We start from the raw sequence: 20,220 nt of genomic DNA, 5'->3' as shown, positions 1-20,220 counted from the left end.
CTCTTTCTCTCTCTCTCGCTCGCTCTCTCTCTCTCTCTCTCTCTCTCTCTCTCTCTCTCTCTCTCTCTCTCTCTCTCTCTCTCTCTCTCTCTATCTCTCTCTCTCTGTCTCTCTCTCTCTGTCTCTCTCTCTTGCTCTCTCAATCTTGATCTTTCTCTCTCCCTTTCTCTCTCTTGATCTTTCTCTCTCCCTCTCTCTCTCTAACTTTCTTTCTGTCTCTCTCTGACTCTGTCTCTGTCTCTCTCTCTCTCTCTCTTTTTCTCTCTTTCTCTCTCTGTCTGCCTCTCTGTCTGTCTGTCTCCCCCCTCTCTCTCTCTCTCTCTCTCTCTCTCTCTCTCTCTCTCTCTCTCTCTCTCTCTCTCTCTCTCTCTCTGGTATGAAAGTCCGTCATGCTGGTCATAAAACAATAACATATCGTTTGTTTTCCAGATATCATGAGGAAGAGTTTCTTTAGGATTTGTTGCATTCCCCCCTTGCAAATGTTTATAATTTGACTGATCCCGATGAAGCTTTTGTGTATTGGCATAATGGTTTGATCAAGAGGTGATCAGAACCTATCGATACATAAATTGTATTTGTATTTTTGACTAAAATATGACATTTTACACAGATTTTGACAGTTATTGTTTACTTCGACCGCTAGCGCGGTCTCGGAGGAACACTGACTGTCTCGATCTGTGTAAAATATAATATTTTGGTCAAAAATACAAATAACGTATAATGTTTCAGTTCCAATCAACATTTATCCATACAATTTTGTTAAGGCGATGTGAGGCACTAAAATCACAACAATTTATCTCGAAGAATACATAGAATAACTTAGTTTTCTGGGTAGTTATTGAAATGACTTATGAAAGAAATGAAAAATATGTGAATGCTACAGGACAGGACAGGACAGCGCCCTATTGAATTTTTAGGAAACGGTTTTACAGCAACATCATACATCAGAAATACTTAATATTTGCCACAAAGATACACATGACATTTATCTACAATCCTATAGAACGATGTTATGAGAAAAGACTACAGTTGAATTTATATTAATTTTTGAAATAAGGATTAATGAATATGCGGTAGTCTTTAGTAAAAATATCGCTCTATATGATTGTAGATCAAAGGCATGTGTATCTTTGTGCCAAATATCATGCATTTTTGATGTATGATGCTGTAAAACCATTTCCTAGAAATCCAATATGGCGGCTGTTTCCATAGCAACGGCGATCTGTGTCCATTTATATTTGCAAATTTTCATTCATTGTCATAAGTCACTTCAATAACTACTAAGAAAACTAGGTTATTCCATGTATTCTACAAGTTTAATTTTAGTGCCACACATCGTCTTAATGCTTTGAAGTGGTGAGTGAATCGAATTACCTGCATTTGACTTTTTGCAGGAGAATCTCGAATTCTGATTGGCTGAAACGTTAATCTGACGTCATGAACGCCATGCAGGGACCATCCAATTTCGTCACAGTTATTGCTGTTTTCGCCATTGTCATCTTTCTGGAATTGTCCGGGGCTACAGCTAATGATGGTAACTGTATGAGTTTTTGTTTTCGGTTTTAATTTCCTGGCATTTAACAGACTATTCACAGGCACAGACTGGCAGACAAACGGACATGAACACACACACACACACACACACACACACACGCACACACGCGTGCGCGCAAACACACACATACACACACACACATGTGAGCCCCGTTAAGCTGCCTTTTGCAAGTTTACACACCCTCATAAGGATGCCGGGTCGGTATATCCTGCCGGCAGCATAGGAAAATATTGTCAAAAGCCGTATAAAACGGTCAATAAATACCCCTAAATTAAGTTTCGTTTCGTTTTACGTCAGGCAGGAAAATGGAGGTAAAATGTCACGGATGCATGTTTTTTACACACCTCTTGCGTAACACGTGACCGCGCTTACGCGGTAAAATTCCTCACACAAGGTCACACAAGTTCGGCGCGCCACAAGTTCAGTTGACACTGAAAATGGACACCGTAGTTTGGAGAGAGCAGCGGCAAGAGCAGCGATGTGACCGAAAGAGGCCGGTATATTTAATTTGGATGATTTATGTTTATAATATACGAAAGTGTGTGTGTGTGTGTGTGTGTGTGTGTGTTTGTAGGAGCACCGTTAAGCTGCCTTTTGACCACTTTATGATAGTAAATGTCAACATACACTACATGGCATCTCTATTCATGTAAAATGTCAGCTTAGCTAAAGTTTCAAAATAGGCGAATGATTTCTTTCCAACTTCATTTAGAATTACAAAATAAAGTTTCATCTCAAATCTGGACAGAATCGGCCTGTAAACTCTGCTCATTTTTCCCGGCATCTTAATGATTGTGCAAACTCACTGACCGGATAACGTGGCTCACACCAGTACACACACACACACACCCACACACACTCACACACACACATACACACACAAAAACACACACATACATACACACACACACACACATGCATGTAATCGCACTCGTCTACATGTGCATTCACACACGCACGCACGCACGTACACACTCATACACACTCATACACACACACACACACACACACACACACACACACACACACACACACACACACACACACACGCACAGTTTGTTGAGCAACGAAATGATATAATGAGAACACGGTTCGATCAGTTTTAATCCTGCAGTTTGAAACATCTTCCGTTCCAGATGTACGAACCAAAAAGTCGCAACACAATGTCATCAGAAAGTCCGATGATGACACAACCCTCTCGCCCTCTTACCGACGCTTACCTCCCTTGTTTCCTGTCGACTGTGTGTGCGCTAAGCCCCCTTGTAGTAGATGTCACGACTTTCTTGATTTTTTCTTTGAAGGCAAAAAGAAGCGGTAAAAGTTGAATTTTTTTTTATTTTTTTTATTTTTTTATTAAAGAGTAAAAGGAAGCCGGCGGTTAATGTGAACTTTTTTGACGGGTCCTTTGAAGTTAAAAAAGAAAGAAAGAGAAGAAACGTTAGCGTCTAGCGCCGGGAGAATCTTACTTCTGTGTTAAAGTATGCTGGTGTAAATCGAGCAATTAGAGAAAATCAGTTGTGATTTTGTGTGTGTTAGTATAATGGGAGTTGTTGTTTTCAGACGGTTGCTATGAACTTGTTCTGGTTTTTTTCTTCCATTTTTTTCTTTTTCCTTGTTTGTAGGTTCGAATAAAGTCAACAATATTACATAATTATAATGTGCGTACATGGTCAGTCCTTATCAGTTTTAACGTTTACTGTGTTGTCTTGGTTTTTCTTTTATGTGTTTGTCTATTCTCTTTCCTGCTGCTGTTGATTATTGTTGTTGTGATGGCTGTTGTTGTTGTGGTGGCTGTTGTTGTTGTGGTGGCGGTGGTGGTGGTGGTGGCTGTTGTTGTTGTTGCTGCTGCTGCAGATTGTTGTTGTTGACGTTGCTTTTGCTGTTGTTGTTGATGTTGTGTTTGTTGTTGTTCGTGTTGTTGTTGTTGATGTTGTGTTTGTTGTTGTTCGTGTTGTTGTTGTTGTTGTTGCTGCAGATTGTTGTTGTTGACGTTGTTGTTGTTGTTGTTGTTGTTGTTGATTTTGCCTTTAAGTCTTGTAAACCCGAAATAAACATATGTTTAAACATGTTCTGACACACACACACACACACACACACAAACACACACACACACACACACACACACACACACACACACACACACACATTCACGAACACACACACACACACATTCACGAACACACACACACACACACGAACACACGAACACACACACACACATTCACGAACACACACACACACACACACACACACACACACACACACACACGAACACACACACATTCACACACACACACACACACACACACACACACACACACACACTCCACCAGCCGGTGACTATTTATTTTCACCTGACATCCGGGAAGACACTCTACAAACTCAGCCATGCAGGAGAAAATCGCTGTCACCTGGGACAGTGATATGAATCAGTGCAGGTAAACCTCATCAGTTATTAAATCAGCCGACGACAGAATAGTTATGAGAGCTAGCCTTATTGGATGCGAACACAGTTTGTGCGTTTTGTTTGCTTGCCGTTTTTTTGTCAGCTTGTTTATGGTTTTTGTTTTTATTTGTTTATTTTGAATGTGTGTTGTTTCACACACAGGCGCGCGTACAGGTGCGCTTACGCACGCACACATACACGTGCTCACACACGTGCGCACACTTACCTATTCACCCACTCAACACGCACGCACATCCAGATACACACACACACGCATACACATGCATGCACACAAACATGCACATACACACACTCGCATACACATACACATGCACGCACACACACACACACACACACACACACACACACACACACACACACACACACACACACACACACACACACACACACACACACACACACACACATGCACGCAAAAATGAACGCACGCACGCACGCACATCCAGGCACACACACGCACACATAATTATACAAGCACATGCAGACACACCTTAATGAAATATGCGCATCTCGTATGCTGCTTTTGTGAAACAGGATGCAGCTGCAGATATAATCTCTAGTTAGTAAAGTGTGAATTAATATAACACCCTTGCCTGCCAAACACAGAACGTATAGATGGTATCAGACAATTTTTTGCCCACATCCGGAATAACACGTGTACCCGAGTGCCAAATGTACTTTACCCTGATCACGGGGTCAAAATTACAGAGTGCCCCTTTCTCACTAAGCTCAAACACTCAAAACAACCGACACAAGTTAAATTACAAGGTTCTTTATTTCCATAAGATGATGAGGGGAATGTGTGGGAAAGCGGGGGTTTACCTTCAAAGTACAAAACTTCCAAAGTATTACTCTCTAGAACTAGAACAACCCAAAGCAACACTCTAAATCCTTTACTCTAAAGCTATGCTTTAGATTCCCACTCTAAAACTATGCTTTAAAACAATACTTTAAATCCTCCCTCCAAACTACACTCCAAAACTCTACTCTAAAACAAACGAAATCTAACTGCACCCCTCCACCGAAATCTAACTGAACCCTCAAACGAAACCTGACTAAAATCCCTCTACTAAAACCCTAACGAAACCCCGTCGCACATTCCGCCATTCTGTAAATCACAGAATGCACATCATAAGCATACATAAACAACTCAATAATTTCAACTACCACAAACTAAATCCTTTAACAACAGCAAAACACATCATTCCTTCCAAATAACATGCCTACAATACAGTTCTCTCAAACACTCACACGGTTTTCTAAAACATTCAATAAACGAAAGTTTTCCCGAACATTCAACTCACAAAACAATCTACTTGAACATTCAAATAAGTCCTCCCAAAGCATGTGACAACCTGCACACTTTAATGCTGTTTTACCCATCATATAAAAATAGCATATGAATAACATACCCGTCTCAGAAAAATCACATCATGGTTCCTTTCCTGTCTGTAGCAAACTGCCACTCGACCGCTCACTGGATACGTCTGTTCAGTTCGAAGCCCCAGCGAAAAGTGAATACCCCAACCCATCAACATCCTGCGTGCCTACGTCACAAGGTTAAAACAAATTCAACTCAGAGGGGTGTCGGGTACCAAAAAGCGAACATTTTACCTATGCAAATTTAAGAATCGGCTCTTCCGCCAGACCATTTCAATACAGACAAAACACAGTCTCGGAAACTTCAGTGGATCCCCAGTAGTACAGGTTTGAGTCCTCGATAGCACAGAGGTACCACGACTTCACGAGTTCAAACGGATGCGCAAAAGTACATGTGTACCGTAACTGTCGTTCAGTCACACGTCCACATCCGTCGCAAATTCGAAGCATGGAATAAATGTGACGGGGGTCTTACTTCCGCCGGTATGAAACGCTAACATGGATTTACCTTAAAAAGAGAAATGGCGAGCGTGCATAATCATACACTAATATGGCAATCGCTGCGTGGTCAGATACTTTTATGATTTTGACAATAACATTACCAATAACTTTGGGAATGCCATCAGTAACTTCGAAGACCGCTTTCATTTATAACATTCACTTTTTGCAAAGAATCACATTGTTCATTGCAAAATCCAACAGACTTGTTACATTCAAAGGAATTTTGTTCTTTGACACACCCATCCTGCCTGCAAACAATTATCATTTAAACATAGCATTACAATTACATATCCTAGGGCATTCAATGATAAGACAAAAACACATAAAATACATAGGTTCACATATCATAACAAGCACACCTATTACCACCTACCCTAACTCAGAGTGCTAACATCTTATCGTGTTATAAGTTTACAAATTACGCGCGAAAAAGATCCTGTAATCCATACCCATACCCAGCATGCTTCCCCCGAAATCGGCGTGTGCTGCCTGAATGGCGGGATACAAACGGTCATACACGAAAATAACCACTCATGCAAAAACATGGGTGAACGTGAGAGTTTCAGCCAATGAACGAAGAAGAAGAAGAAGAAGAAGAAGAAGAAGAAGAAGAAGAAGAAGAGAATGATCATCGATACCCCGAGAGTTTGTTTGTTTGTTTGCTTAACGCCCAGCCGATAACGAAGGGCCATATCAGGGCGGTGCTGCTTTGACATATAACGTGCGCCACACACAGGACAGAAACGCAGCACAGGCTTCATGTCTCACCCAGTCACATTATTCTGACACCGGACAAACCAGTCCTAGCACTAACCCCATAATGCCAGACGCCAGGCGGAGCAGCCACTAGATTGCCAATTTTAAAGTCTTAGGTATGACCCGGCCGGGGTTCGAACCCACGACCTCCCGATCACGGGGCGGACGCCTTACCACTAGGCCAACCGTGCCGGTATACCCCGAGAGTGGAGCAACTTGAATGATTTTGAGCTGCCCTGTATAATAAGCATACTAATACCCTACTTATTCTGTGTAAGACAACAATTACAACAACAACAGCTAAAGAAACAAGCGACAGCATCAATATGAATTTTGTTCTGATCTTTTTACTTTAGAAATATACTAAAGCTCAAAAGTTAAGCAACCCTTTTATACAACAGTAAATTCAATCTTGGTTTAGTTATTTGGCTTTAACAATGGTACACTGGACACAAAAAGTTAAGTAGTTCAGAGTAATAGCCCGGATGCACAGCAGTGATTTGGTCAGAAACATAATTATGTGTATTTGAATATCTGCCCTTCATGACAGTTGTACACTGGACACAAAAAGTTAAGTAGTTAAGAGTAATAGCCCAGATGCACAGCAGTGTTTCGGTGAGACACATATATGTGTACTTAAAGATTTCCCCTTCATGACAGTTGTACACTGGACACAAAAAGTTAAGTAGTTTAGAGTAATAGCCCAGATGCACAGCAGTGTTTCGGTGAGACACATATGTGTACTTGAAGATCTCCCCTTCATCTTCTCAAAACTTGGCTTAAAGAATTTGAGCAACATTTAGGTATGACGTCACAGGCCACACCTGCGATCAAAAATGACTTTTTTTGACGGCATGATTCACTTTGAACCGTCGAAACGGTGACTGAAACTGAACTATACCCCCCCCCTCCCCGTTTTGTTTGAATCAAAGAGTTATTGTAGTCTGATCTAACAGAGGATACCAATTTTGCTTCAGTCTGCCGCGCACTCAGGCTGATCTAACGTGTAAAAGAGAGCGACCGCAAGTTTGGAAAACAGCAGGAAATCATATGATTTGATGATGTTTTTGCTGGGAAGCTGCAGCCAAAATACAATTAATCTAAAATTAGACGGAGTAGCATCTCCACACTACGCAGGACGACGACAAAGATCCTGTTCTGTATGCATACCATTACTTGGAGCAAACAGAACTTTAGAAGAGACAAATGTAACATGTATGCGACTTTGTAGGCTTAGCAAGTGATTGTGTCACTATACACATTTGTCTGTCTGCCTGTCTGCCTCTCTTTCTTTTTGTTTCTCTATACTATACCTGTCTGTCTGTCTGTCTGTCTGTCTGTCTGTCTGTCTGTCTGTCTGTCTGTCTACCTGTCTTTCTGTCTGTCTGTCTGTCTGTCTGTCTGTCTGTGTCTGTCTGTCTGTCTGTCTGTCTACCTGCCTTCCTCTTTCTCCCTCTCTCTCTCGCGATCTGTCTCTTTGCCTCCCCCCTCCTCTCTCTCTCTCATGCACTCTCTCTCTCTCTCTCTCCCCCTCTCTCTCTCTCTATCTCTCCCTCTCTCTCTCTCTCCCTCTCTCTCCTCCCCCTCTCTCTCTCTGTCTCTCTCTCTCTCCCTCTCTCTCGATCCTCTCTCTCTCTCAATCCTCTCTCTCCCCCTCTCGCTCCTCCCCCTCTCTCTCTCTCTCTCCCCCTCTCTCTCCCCCTCTCTATCGATCCTCTCTCTCTCTCCCCCTCTCTTTCCCCCTCTCTCTTGATCCTCTCTCTCTCTCTCCCCCTCTCTCTGCCCCTCTCTCTCGATCCTCTCTCTCTCTCTCTCCCCCTCTCTCTCGATCCTCTCTCTCTCCCCCTCTCTCTCCCCCTCTCTCTCCCCCTCTCTCTCGATCCTCTCTCTCTCTCTCCTCCCCCCTCTCTCTCTCCCTATATCTCTCTCTCTCCCCCTCTCTCTCGATCCTCTCTCTCTCCTCCCCCCTCTCTCTCTCCCTATCTCTCTCTCTCTCCCCCTCTCTCTCTCTCTCCCTCTCTCTCCTCCCCCCTCTCTCTCTCTTTCTCTCTCTCTCTCTCTCTCTCTCTCTCTCTCTCTCTCTCTCTCTCTCTCCCCCTCTCTCTCGATCCTCTCTCTCCACCTCTCTCTCTCTCTCTCTCTCTCTCTCTCGATCCTCTCTCTCACTCTCCCTCTCTCTCTTCTCAGCGACTATTAAGCATACTGACACAGAAATAAGCATAACAGACACACGATTAATTTGATAACCAGATCCGGAATATAGCTTACATGAGATGAACAAGCAAAAAACAAGTTACAATCAAGTACCATCTTCTTCCTGCTGTTTTAATATAAATTCTGCTGTGATAGCCCTATTCCTCATTACGTTAACCTAGCTACGTTGGCAACGAGTGTCCAAGGAAGAATTCAGATTTCAAGTGAGCAAACTTTGATCATTCAGTCATTCATCCGTTTTTATTTTGTTTTATTTTTTGTGTAATCTAAAAATAAAAAAAAAGATTGATTGATTGATTGATTGATTGATTGATTGATTTTTGTTGTTTTGTTTTTTTGTTAGTTTATTTGTGGCTTTTCGTTTGTATAATCAAGTATTGATTTATCTATTTAAACATTATCAACAGGCAACATCCCGAGACTTAATGATCATTATGCGGGTGTTCATCATCGTCACAATTGCTGCTTTTTATGACCTTGAACTTGCCCTGTTTATTTATTCTTTTATTGATCAATTATTGATAATTTTTTGAAATTTTAACAACAGGTTTCACAACGACATAAGAATCATCATGCGGGTGTTCATCATTGTCGCAATTGCTGTTATCATGACCTTGAACTTACTGACCGTGACCTTGGCGTCTCCAGTTGACGGTAACTGCTTTTGTATTTTTATAATTATTTCAAATACTCCTTTAATTTTGCTATTGATCACATTGATGTATTTTGCGTTTTAGTACGTTTTATCCAAACATCCTAGGGGAGCAGATAGATCAAGGACGAGGTCTTGAGTTTTATTGATATTTGAGCTTTGTATGTATTTTCTCACTTTTTTAATAACCTCTGAAGGCTTATTTTCTTTTTCTTCGTGTTATTTTCATTTTTTCTATCCTTCTTTCTTTTCTATGTTCGGTTTAATTGTTTGTTTGTTTGTTTGTTTGTTTGTGTGTTTGTTTGTTTGTTTGTGTGTTTGTTTGTTTGTTTGTTTGTTTGTTTGTGTGTTTGTTTGTTTGTTTGTTTGTTTGTTTGTGTGTTTGTTTGTTTGTGTGTTTGTTTGTTTGTTTGTTTGTTTGTTTGTTTCGTTCGTTCGTTATTTCGTTCGTTCGTTCGTTCGTTCGTTCGTTTGTTCGTTCGTTCGTTCGTTCGTTCGTTCGTGTGTTTGTTCGTTTGTTTGTTTGTTTCCTTGGTTTTTTCTTTCTTACTTTCTGTCTTTCCCTCTCTTTCCTCCTTTTCTGTCCATTTCTTCCCTCCCTCTTTATGTTTGATGGGATAAGGAGCTAGTAGACAGAACACCTCTGCCAATTCTCGTCTGTTCCTTTTATTACATTGCTCTTTCTTTCCGTCTGTCCGTTTTCTTCCGTGTTTGTTTTTTCAACAAACGACCAACTGCTTATTTGTTTATTCTCCTTTCTCTTTCCCTATCCCTGTCTCGTCTTTTGCTTTGTATTTGCATGTAGTTAATGGTTCTTTCTTTCTTTCTTTCTTTCTTTTTTTCTGTCTTTCTTTCTTTCTTTCTTTCATTTTCTTTTGTTCTTGCTTTCTGTTTTTCTTTCTGTCTGTCTAGTTTCTGTCTTTTTTTCCTTTCTTTCTTTCTTCCTTCCTTTCTTTGTTTTTTGTTTGTTTGTTTCTTTCTTAATTATTATTCATCTATTGACTACGTCACTACGTAGTCACGTGAGTATTGTGCGCGCATGAGCAAGAAGTCAATTGGCGGTAAGAGCTTGAAGGTAATGGACGAGCTGTTCCACACCATGGATTAAATCGTGGTTCATCGAACTGGTTTTGTGCAGGACTAATTCTTTTTCGACTGCAAAGTGTTTGTGTAATAACGTTTTGTGTTTGGAATTCGTTTGTAAGGTGAGTTGCCCCCTTTTTTCATAAATGACATTGATTTAAATCGTTGAGGGCTTGTGACCGGTTCCACCTGTGTTGTGTGTCGGAAATGAGTGATAATGAGAAAGCCGGGCCTGCTGAGTCAGGAGATAGACCTAATCCGAAGCCAAGCTCGGAACAAGCGAATCAACAGATTATCCAAGATGTGATGCAACAATTAGATGCCAAGTGGGAAAAGAGGTTCGCTGCCCTCTCGAACCCCACGCTGCTGAGCCAGCAAAGTAGGTTACAGGCACAGACAGGCCCTGAGTTGGTCGAATCACAGTCTGAAAAGCCTCAAGGTTGCAAAAGAAAGGGGGCTAGTGCTCCTAATGCAAAGAAGGGCAAGACGCTCATGAAAAAGCGCAAGGTCGAATCGAATCAACCTGAGAGCAATGGGGATTCTGAATCTGATAGTCATTATCGCTCAGACTCGTCTGATGGAGAAATCCTTGTTGAGGATGACGTACTCTCGATAGTCTGTTCGGACGAAGATTTGATGAAAGAAATTGATGGTGAACTAGACCGAGAAGAAATCACTGCTGACGCAGTAGCCTCCTCAATGGCGGATTTGATTGATAAACGGTTTGCCAAAGGACTGGGCGAAGAAAAGTTCGCTGAGAGGATAGATCTATACCCAAGGCCCATCAACTGTCAGAAGTTGCAAGTGCCAAAAGTAAACACTGAAGTGTGGAAACTGTTGCCGTGAACGCAAAAAAGGCGGACCTGAAGCTAGCCTCTATCCAACGCGCTGTGATAAAAGCCGCGACTGCAGTGACGTCATCCACGCAGGCACTTTTTAAAGCGCAGAGAGAAAAGTCAATGAAAGACGGGAAAACCGGTAAAGCCATTGTCAAAGCTAACTCGGATGCGCTCGCTATGCTTGGGCATGCCAGCAGAGAGCTCTCCCTAAGACGTCGCTATGCGCTACGCCCACACCTCCCAAAACACATGATAGGGCTGTGTTCGGACTCGGTGCCAATTTGGCAATTAGCAGCCAACAGTTGTTCGGTGACAATTTGTCAAACTCGCTAAAGGAGGCCAAAGAGCTCGACAGATATGCACAGAGTACAGGTGCGAATGTGGATAGACGAGGGTTCAACTTCAAACCGTGGAAAAACAATGGTCGAAAGCCTTTTTTAGGCATGAGACAGCCGCAGTGGCAGAACAGATTTCAGAGTCAGAAGAGGCAGTTTGGGGGAAAGAACAGTCAGAGAGCGCAGTTCCCCAGGAGAAACTAAATGACGATGCTGTCACTTCTCAGGTGAGAGAACTATCTGTATGTCTCTCCTCTTTGCTCACAGATATAAAGATGGAGACCTCTCTCTTTCAAGGTGGTAGAATAAAGCAGTTCTTGGATATCTGGAAATCATTAACCTCAGATCCTGAAATCATTCAAACCGTGTCTGGTGTTCACCTTGAGTTTAATAAATCTAGATCAACACCTAGATCTAGTCCATTTAAAAACCAACCTTTGTTGAACAAACAGGAAGTGAAAGTAATTGATTCAGAGATTCAAAAGCTGAGTGCAAAAGGAGTGATAGAGCAGTGCGAATTTGAACCGGGGCAGTTTGTTTCACCTGTTTTTACACGGCCAAAGAAAGATGGCACACACAGGATGATTCTTAACCTAAAGTGTTTGAACAGAGACATAGCTTACCATCATTTTAAGATGGAAACGCTACAAGCTGCTGCGTTGAAATTGGTGACGCAAGACTGTTTCATGGCTTCCATAGACCTGAAGGATGCATACTATTCTGTACCAATCTTTGAAGGCCACAAACAGTTTTTGAGGTTTGAATGGGATGGTAAGATGTGGCAGTTTAATTGCATGCCAAATGGTCTCGCACTTGCTCCACGCAAATTTACAAAATTGTTGAAGCCTGTGTTTGCTACCTTGAGAGAGAAAGGTCATCTGTCCACCGTTTTTCTGGATGATTCTCTGTTACTTGCTGAGACAAGACTAGCATGTATGCAAAATGTGATTGATACAGTGCAACTATTGCGATCAGTTGGTTTCATTGTTCACCCAGGAAAGTCAGTGCTTGAGCCCAGCCATTGTGTTCAGTATCTTGGGGTAATCACATGATAGATTCAAAGCAGATGATTACCACTCTTACACCTGATAGGAGTGCAGACCTGCTTTCGTGTTGTAAGACTGCAATATCCAAACTCTCAATGACAATACGATACTTAGCCAAAGTCATAGGGAAAATTGTAGCGGCATTCCCTGCAGTGAAATATGGGCCTCTATACTACAGACAGCTTGAAAAGGAGAAAAAAGCAGCGCTTGCTAGCAGTAAAGGGGATTTTGATTGTTGCATGAGTCTGTCTTTTTCTGCAAAGTCAGAACTACAGTGGTGGATAGATAATGTGTCGGCTTCTTACAACAACATACACCAGTCTGCACCAGATATCACTCTTTCTTCTGATGCTAGTCTCACAGGTTGGGGCTGTGCACTTGGAGACGCACAGTCAGGTGGTTTATGGCTGCCTGTTGAAACACAGTTCCATATTAATTACCTTGAGTTAAAAGCGGCATACTTTGCACTGCTGTGCTTTCAGGATCAACTTATTGGTAAGCATGTGCGCATTCTTGTTGACAAGACCACGGCTGTTGCCTGTATCAATCACATGGGTACTAGTCATTCGGATACGTGTGACTCTATTACCAATACAATGTGGCTGTGGTGCATCACTCATGATATCTGGCTAAGTGCAGCTCATATTGCAGGGAAAGATAACACTGCTGCTGATTCTGAATCAAGGAAAATAAATCTGGATACAGAGTGGAAGCTGGATGAGACAGTATTAACTCAGGCTCTCAGTTCTTTGCAGGTGAAGCCTACTATTGACTTATTTGCATCCAGGTTAAACAAACAAATGGACAGGTATGTGTCCTACAAGCCAGACCCAGAAGCATTTGCTGTAGATGCTTTTTCCATGAACTGGGGAAATGTTGAGTTTTATGCATTTCCTCCTTTCAGTGTTATCACACAAGTTCTCATGAAGATTCGTCAGGACATGGGCATTGGAGTGGTGGTGGTTCCACGCTGGACGACGCAGGTTTGGTGGCCTCTGCTCAACAATCTCCTGATCCAGGAACCAGTGGAGATGGAAGGGAAGGAACTCTTGACGCTACCTTCTCACCCGGGCAAACTGCACCCTCTTCATCGTTCCCTTCGACTTCTGGTATGCAATGTATCAGGGAACGCTATCTCCAGGAAGGCTTCTCACAACGTGCTGCAGACCTGATGATTCAGTCTTTCAGATCATCGACTCAAGCTGTGTATAACTGCTATATTTCAAAATGGCGATCTTATGCTTCAGAGAATAGTTTTGATGCTGACATAGCTTCACCTGCAAGAGTAGCTAACTTTCTTGCTTCGCTGTTTGACGCTGGAGCAGGTTATAGTACTGTCAATTCTGCCCGTAGTGCGTTGTCAGCTTACTTACCCATGCTATCGGGTCAGACGATAGGAAGTCATCCCGTTGTGTGCAGAGTGATTAAAGGTGTTTTTGAAGAAAGACCTTCTTTCCCTAAGTATACTGACACCTGGAATGTGAATGTTGTATTAGACTATTTTGACAAGCTTCATCAACTGCATGAACTTTCTTTGAAGGAACTGACACTGAAAACGTGTATGTTAGTAGTTTTAGTCACAGGTCAAAGGGGACATGCTCTACATTCTTTAATGGTGGATGATATCAGAGTTTTTGATCAGAAGTGTGTGATAGTGTTTTCAAGCAAGCATAAGACTATTAAACCTGGGTTTCACACAGAACCTGCTGAAATACTCGAATTCACAGATAATGAGAAACTCTGTCCTGTACGTCACTTGAAGAAATATTTGACTGTAACTAAGCCCTTGAGGAAAGGGAAGCAACTCTTCATCAGTTATTCAAAACCTCATTGTGCTGTAGGAAAACAGACTTTTTCCAGGTGGATCAAAGCTGTGTTACGGAGTGCTGGCATAGACACAAAGAAATACACAGCACATTCCACACGAAGTGCGAGTTGTAGTGCAGCAGAAAAGAGAGGTGTGCCCTTGAAAACTATACTCAAAGCTGGTAGTTGGGCAAGTGACAGAGTGTTTGTTAAGTTCTACAAGAAAGATGTTTCTGTTTCAAATTTTGGTCAGATAATTCTTGATGGTTATTTTGAGAATAAAAGTTAGAACTCTTTAATTGTCTGATTGAGTGTGAGTTCACATAGACTGTTTCTGAAGTCTCACGTGACTACGTAGTGACGTAGTCAATAGATGAATAATAATTAGAAAATTAAACTAGACTTACGCTAGGAAGTTGAAGTTTAATTGAAATTATTAAGAGTCTATTGACAGGAACGGAGGAGTTACGTCCCTCCCTTGTCAGTAGATTTATGATGATTCAATAAACTGACCCTCCCTATAAGTCGTCAGTCTAGTGACCACACACAGCTCTTAACATTGACTTCTTGCTCATGCGCGCACAATACTCACGTAACTCCTCCGTTCCTGTCAATAGACTCTTAATAATTTCAATTAAACTTCAACTTCCTAGCGTAAGTCTAGTTTAATTTTCTAATTATTCGTCTTCTTTTTGATCAGATGACCAGATGTGAGATATATTCCCGCTCTGTTGATTTCTTTCATTCTTGCTTTCATTTTTGCTATCGGTCTGTCTTTGTTTCTTTCATCATTCCTTTACTTACATTTTTCTTTCTGTCTGGCGTTCTGTCTTTCTTCCCTTCTTTCTTTCTTTCTTTCTTCCTTTCTTTCTTTCTTTCTTTCTTTCTTTATTTCTATCTTTCTTTCTTTCTTTCTTTCTTTTGTTTTGTCTTCCTTTCTTTCCTTCTTTCTTTCTTTCTTTCTTTCTTTCTTTCTTTCTTTCTTTCTTTCTTTCTTTCTTTCTTTCTTTCTCTCGTTCCTTCTTTCTTTCTTTCTTTCTTTCTTTCTTTCTTTCTTTCTCTCGTTCCTTCTTTCTTTCTTTCTTTCTTTCTTTCTTTCTTTCTTTCTTTCTTTCTTTCCTTCTTTCTTTCTTTCTTTCTTTCTTTCTTTCTTTCTTTCGTTCTTTCTTTCTTTCTTTCTTCCTTTCTTTCTTTCTTTCCTTCTTTCTTTCTTTCTTTCTTTCTTTCTTTCTTTCTTTCTTTCTTTCTTTCTTTCTTTCTTTCTTTCTTTCTTTCTTTCTTTCTTTCTTTCTTTCTCTCTTCTATTCTTTCTTTCTTTCTTTCTTCCTTTCTTTCTTTATTTCTTCCTTTCTTTCTTTCTTTCTTTCTTTCTTTCTTTCTTTCTTTCCTTCTTTCTTTCTGTCGTTCTTTCGTTCTTTCTTTCTTCCTTTCTTTCTTTCTTTCCTTCTTTCTTTCTTTCTTTCTTTCTTTCTTTCTATTTTTCTTTCTGTCTGGCGTTCTTTCTTTCTTTCCTTCTTTCTTTCTTTCTTTCTTTCCTTCTTTCTTTCTTTCTTTCTTTCTTTCTTTCTTTCTTTCTTTCTTTCTTTCTTTCTTTCTTTCTTTCTTTCTGTCATTCTTTCTTTCTTTCTTTCTTTCTTTCTTTCTTTCTTTCTTTCTTTCTTTCTTTCTTTCTTTCTTTCCTTCTTTCTTTCTTTCTTTCTTTCTTTCTTTCTTTCTTTCTTTCTTTCTTTCCTTCTTTCTTTCTTTCTTTCTTTCTTTCTTTCTTTCATTTGTTCTTTCTTTCTCTTCTTCTTTCTTTGTTTCTTTGTTTCCTTCTTTCTTTCTTCTTTCTTTCTTTCTTTCTTTCTTTCTTTCTCCCCTTCTTTCTTTCTTCTTTCTTTCTTTCTTTTTTTTTCTTTCCTTCTTTCTTTCTGTCCTTCTTGCATTTTTTCTTTCTTCTTTCTTTCTTTCTTTCTTTCATTCTTTCTTTCTTTCTCTCTTTCTTTCTTCTTTTCTATCATTCTTTCTTTCTGTCGTTCTTTCGTTCTTTCTTTCTTCCTTTCTTTCTTTCTTTCCTTCTTTCTTTCTTTCTTTCTTTCTTTCTTTCTTTCTATTTTTCTTTCTGTCTGGCGTTCTGTCTTTCTTTCCTTCTTTCTTTCTTTCTTTCTTCCTTTCTTTCTTTCTTTCTTTCTTTCTTTCTTCCTTTCTTTCTCCATCTTTCTTTCTTTCTTTCTTCCTTTCTTTCTCCATCTTTCTTTCTTTCTTTCTTTCTTTCCTTCTTTCTTTCTTTCTTTCTTCCTTTCTTTCTTTCTTTCTTTCTTTCTTTCTCCATCTTTCTTTCTTTCTTTCTGACTGCATTTTTGAGCGTCTCTTCTTCTTCTTGTGGTTCGCTGTTAGATCGTCAGTCCGGACTGCAGGGCAAAACGTGTTGTCCTCTCCAAGTCCTCTCTGGGGCCGTATAGCTTCTTTTGAAGCGCTGTCTCCTCTGGCCAGATGGTGTCCCTCAGAGCACTGTGGTATGGACAAGCCTGCAGGATGTGCTCTGCCGTCTGATTGAGCGTCTCTCATTCTGCATTCTTTCTTTCTCCTCTTTCTTTCCCTTTTCCTTCAATTTCTTTTTTTTCTTCTGTCAATTTGATCAGATGAGCAGCTGGCAGACAGACCCCTCTCTGTCAATCCAGTGTTGGCACGTGATGTCCGCTCCAAATCCAAGTGGCCTTGTTTGTGCATCAGAGCGCCCTGCCCCTGTGATCAGCCCCGTGGATGGTTCTACAAACGTTAACTGCTCCAGATATCTGCATTTCGGAGTGAAATCTGATAGAATCCAATATAACACAACAGATTAGAATAGAATAGCATACAATACAATACAATACAATACAATACAATACAATACAATAGAACCCAATACAACACAACACAATGTCATTTTTAAGTAAAACTAAGGGAATTCAATGTTCAATCTCCAAATTCAATCACCAGGACGAATTTAGATCAGATTCAGTCTAAATTTGCTCCAGAAATAGTCATCTCTGAGAAGAAGTAGATCACCTGGAAGAGTAACATCGATTTTAGTCGGAATTAAAGTAACTGCTCCAAAAAGTATTCAGCTCTTGGAGAAAATATACCACAAAAATATCACATCTCCAGCTCGAGTAATATCAGTTTCAGTCAAAATAAAATTTCGCAAGAAATATTCAAGTCTGAAAAGAAGTTTGAAATTGAGTGTTTATATGGAAAACAACTAGACTCATTCGGTTAAAGTCTCCGGGCGTTGTCCATTTGCTCAGAACAGTGCATTCAGATTCTTGATTCAGATAAAGAAAAGCATGACATCATCTGCTTAGCTGGTCTGTTTCCTTGTCTAGAACTGCGTGCATGAATGCGTGCGTGTGTGTGTGTGTGTGTGTGTGTGTGTGTGTGTGTGTGTGTGTGTGCGTGCGCGCGTGCGTGTGTGAGTGTGTGTGCGTGTTTGTGCGTGCGTGCGTTTGTGTGTGTGTATGCGAGCGAGGCAAAGAGAGAAAGAGACTGAATGAGAGAGACACAGACACAGAGAGATAGGAAGACAGAGAGGGAGGGGGAGAACGAAAGAAAGAACCTGACGGACAGAAGGACGGACGGATGGTCACAAACACACACACACACACACACACACACACACACACACACACACATACATACACACACACACACATATATATATATATATGACTAAGTGCCAAAAGGTGCTCACAGAACAGAAGACGACTTTGTTTTACAATAAAAATGTTTCTAAAAACGTGTGTCTGCTGAAAATTGGTGTGTGTGTGGATGAATGTGCGAAGAGATAGTGGACATAATTTCGTGTGTCTGACTTGAACGGTTTTGAAGTTATCTTTGTTTAAAGTCAAAAATAACGCCAAAACCGGCCATCTGAAAAAGGACATCGTGATACCTCGTGTTTTGAATATGCCACAGAAAAATAACAAGAAGCACAAATGAATTGCATTTAGTTTGATTGAATGCCTGAAACATCGCTTTACAGACGAGACCAAACGTCAAATCTAAATCTCGAGAGAATTTTTTTTTTTCGATAACCGAATTTTAAGGTGTCGCACGCAAGATGATTCGTCATCACGGCATACATTTTTCAATCGCAGATATTTACTAAATTTCTTTTTCAAAAACTCTGGAATTGATGTCGACACGTCAAGCGATAACGGTGTATCAAACTGCTGTCTTTCAAGTAATCCAGCAAAGACTGCAGAACTTTTGAACAGCATTTTTGAAAACGATTTGAAAATTTCGTCATATCTTGCGTGCGACAAAATGTTCGGTAATTAACGGTTATTTTCTTTTAAAAACAAAATTTACATGTACAAATATCTACTTCATTTACGGAACCACGTGACACATTCTGTGTTCAAAATTTGTGAAGAAATCACGAACCACGATTGCGCTATCAAGTGTTGAAATTATGTCGTCAACATCTTTTCAGATCTTGCGTGCGACACCTTCTTGCGTTCAACATAAAATGTCACTACCTTATCGAGTTTAATGGGTAAAACTAACTATTTGTTGTCTTAGTTTAATCTTCTTAATTAAAAGCGTAATAAAACCGAACTTCTAAGATGAATTTTAATTGAGATTAGCGAAAGAGCGGGCACGCAAGTCGACCTTAAAGTAAAAGAATGATAACACGAGCGTTTGTCGTGTTGTCTTGCGTGCAACACATTGTCCAAAAAGGAAAATGTATATTTTTCTCAGACGTTTTTTAAGTTGAAACCTTGAAACTTCACACACATTTGGGGTTTAATCGCCCCCATGCATGGTAAAAGTCTTGTTGACCCTTGTCAGATTTCAAGGTCACGGCTGGGTCACATGTGGTTCAGAAAACGGATGAAACATATTTTTTCAGAGATTTTTGAAGCTAGAACCTTCAAACTTCAAACAACGCTTTTGCTTAATGATTGTTCAACATGGAGAATTCAAGGTTGATCCTTGAGAAATGTGAAGGTCATAGCAGGGTCTCGTGTGGGTAAAAATGAGATTGTTCGGACACTGCATGTAGCATGGAACGACAAAACATAAGTCATGTCATATTTCAGATATCAGTACATTTACAAATGGACAACACCAGCAAACATGAACCAAGTCTGGTCGACCTTAGTCAAATGTCAAGGTCAAAGTGGCGTTATGGTTTGGGTAACAAAAAAAGGAAATTGTATTGAACTTCAATTTATATAAAACCAAAGTCTGGTTGATCTGTTTTAAGATTTAAGGTCAAATCTGTTATTTAAGGTCAAATCAAATAGAAATTTGTTGATGCTTAAATCTTTGAAACTTCCAACAGGTTTGAGGTTTGACAACTTCTGGACTTTGAAATCTGGTATGGTTGATCCTGGTAATATTAATTGGTCAAAACATCAAGATCAACAATTATAAAATAAACACTTTCACCAATGTCAAGTGAGCAATAGCAGCAAACGTGAGTCTTATAAAGATTATCACTTTTTGTGTGACCTCAACTTGACCCCTCTGAATGCTCTCAATCATGGAAATTGACCACACTTTGATTATAACCAAACAACATCAAAACTTTGGAATGTGTGAAGTTTCAAAGGTGTT

The 20,220-nt window shown here is 40.4% G+C and overlaps 2 long non-coding RNA genes across 2 annotated transcripts; both read left to right on the top strand.

Annotated features, from left to right (window-relative positions):
• Positions 1 to 1,295: 1,295 nt before the first annotated feature.
• LOC138954486 (uncharacterized) lies at positions 1,296 to 3,212 on the top strand. Its single transcript, XR_011451858.1, has 2 exons — positions 1,296 to 1,534; positions 2,692 to 3,212. It is a non-coding gene; the product is annotated as an uncharacterized lncRNA (long non-coding RNA).
• Positions 3,213 to 8,919: 5,707 nt separating this feature from the next.
• On the top strand, positions 8,920 to 17,951 carry LOC138954484 (uncharacterized). The gene is made up of 3 exons (XR_011451856.1): positions 8,920 to 9,076; positions 9,421 to 9,527; positions 17,256 to 17,951. It is a non-coding gene; the product is annotated as an uncharacterized lncRNA (long non-coding RNA).
• The last annotated feature ends 2,269 nt before the right edge of the window (positions 17,952 to 20,220 follow it).

The sequence above is a fragment of the Littorina saxatilis genome, unplaced genomic scaffold (genome assembly GCF_037325665.1).
Source record: "Littorina saxatilis isolate snail1 unplaced genomic scaffold, US_GU_Lsax_2.0 scaffold_367, whole genome shotgun sequence".
Taxonomy (NCBI): domain Eukaryota; kingdom Metazoa; phylum Mollusca; class Gastropoda; order Littorinimorpha; family Littorinidae; genus Littorina; species Littorina saxatilis.
This window is presented reverse-complemented; position numbering and strand designations above follow the sequence as displayed.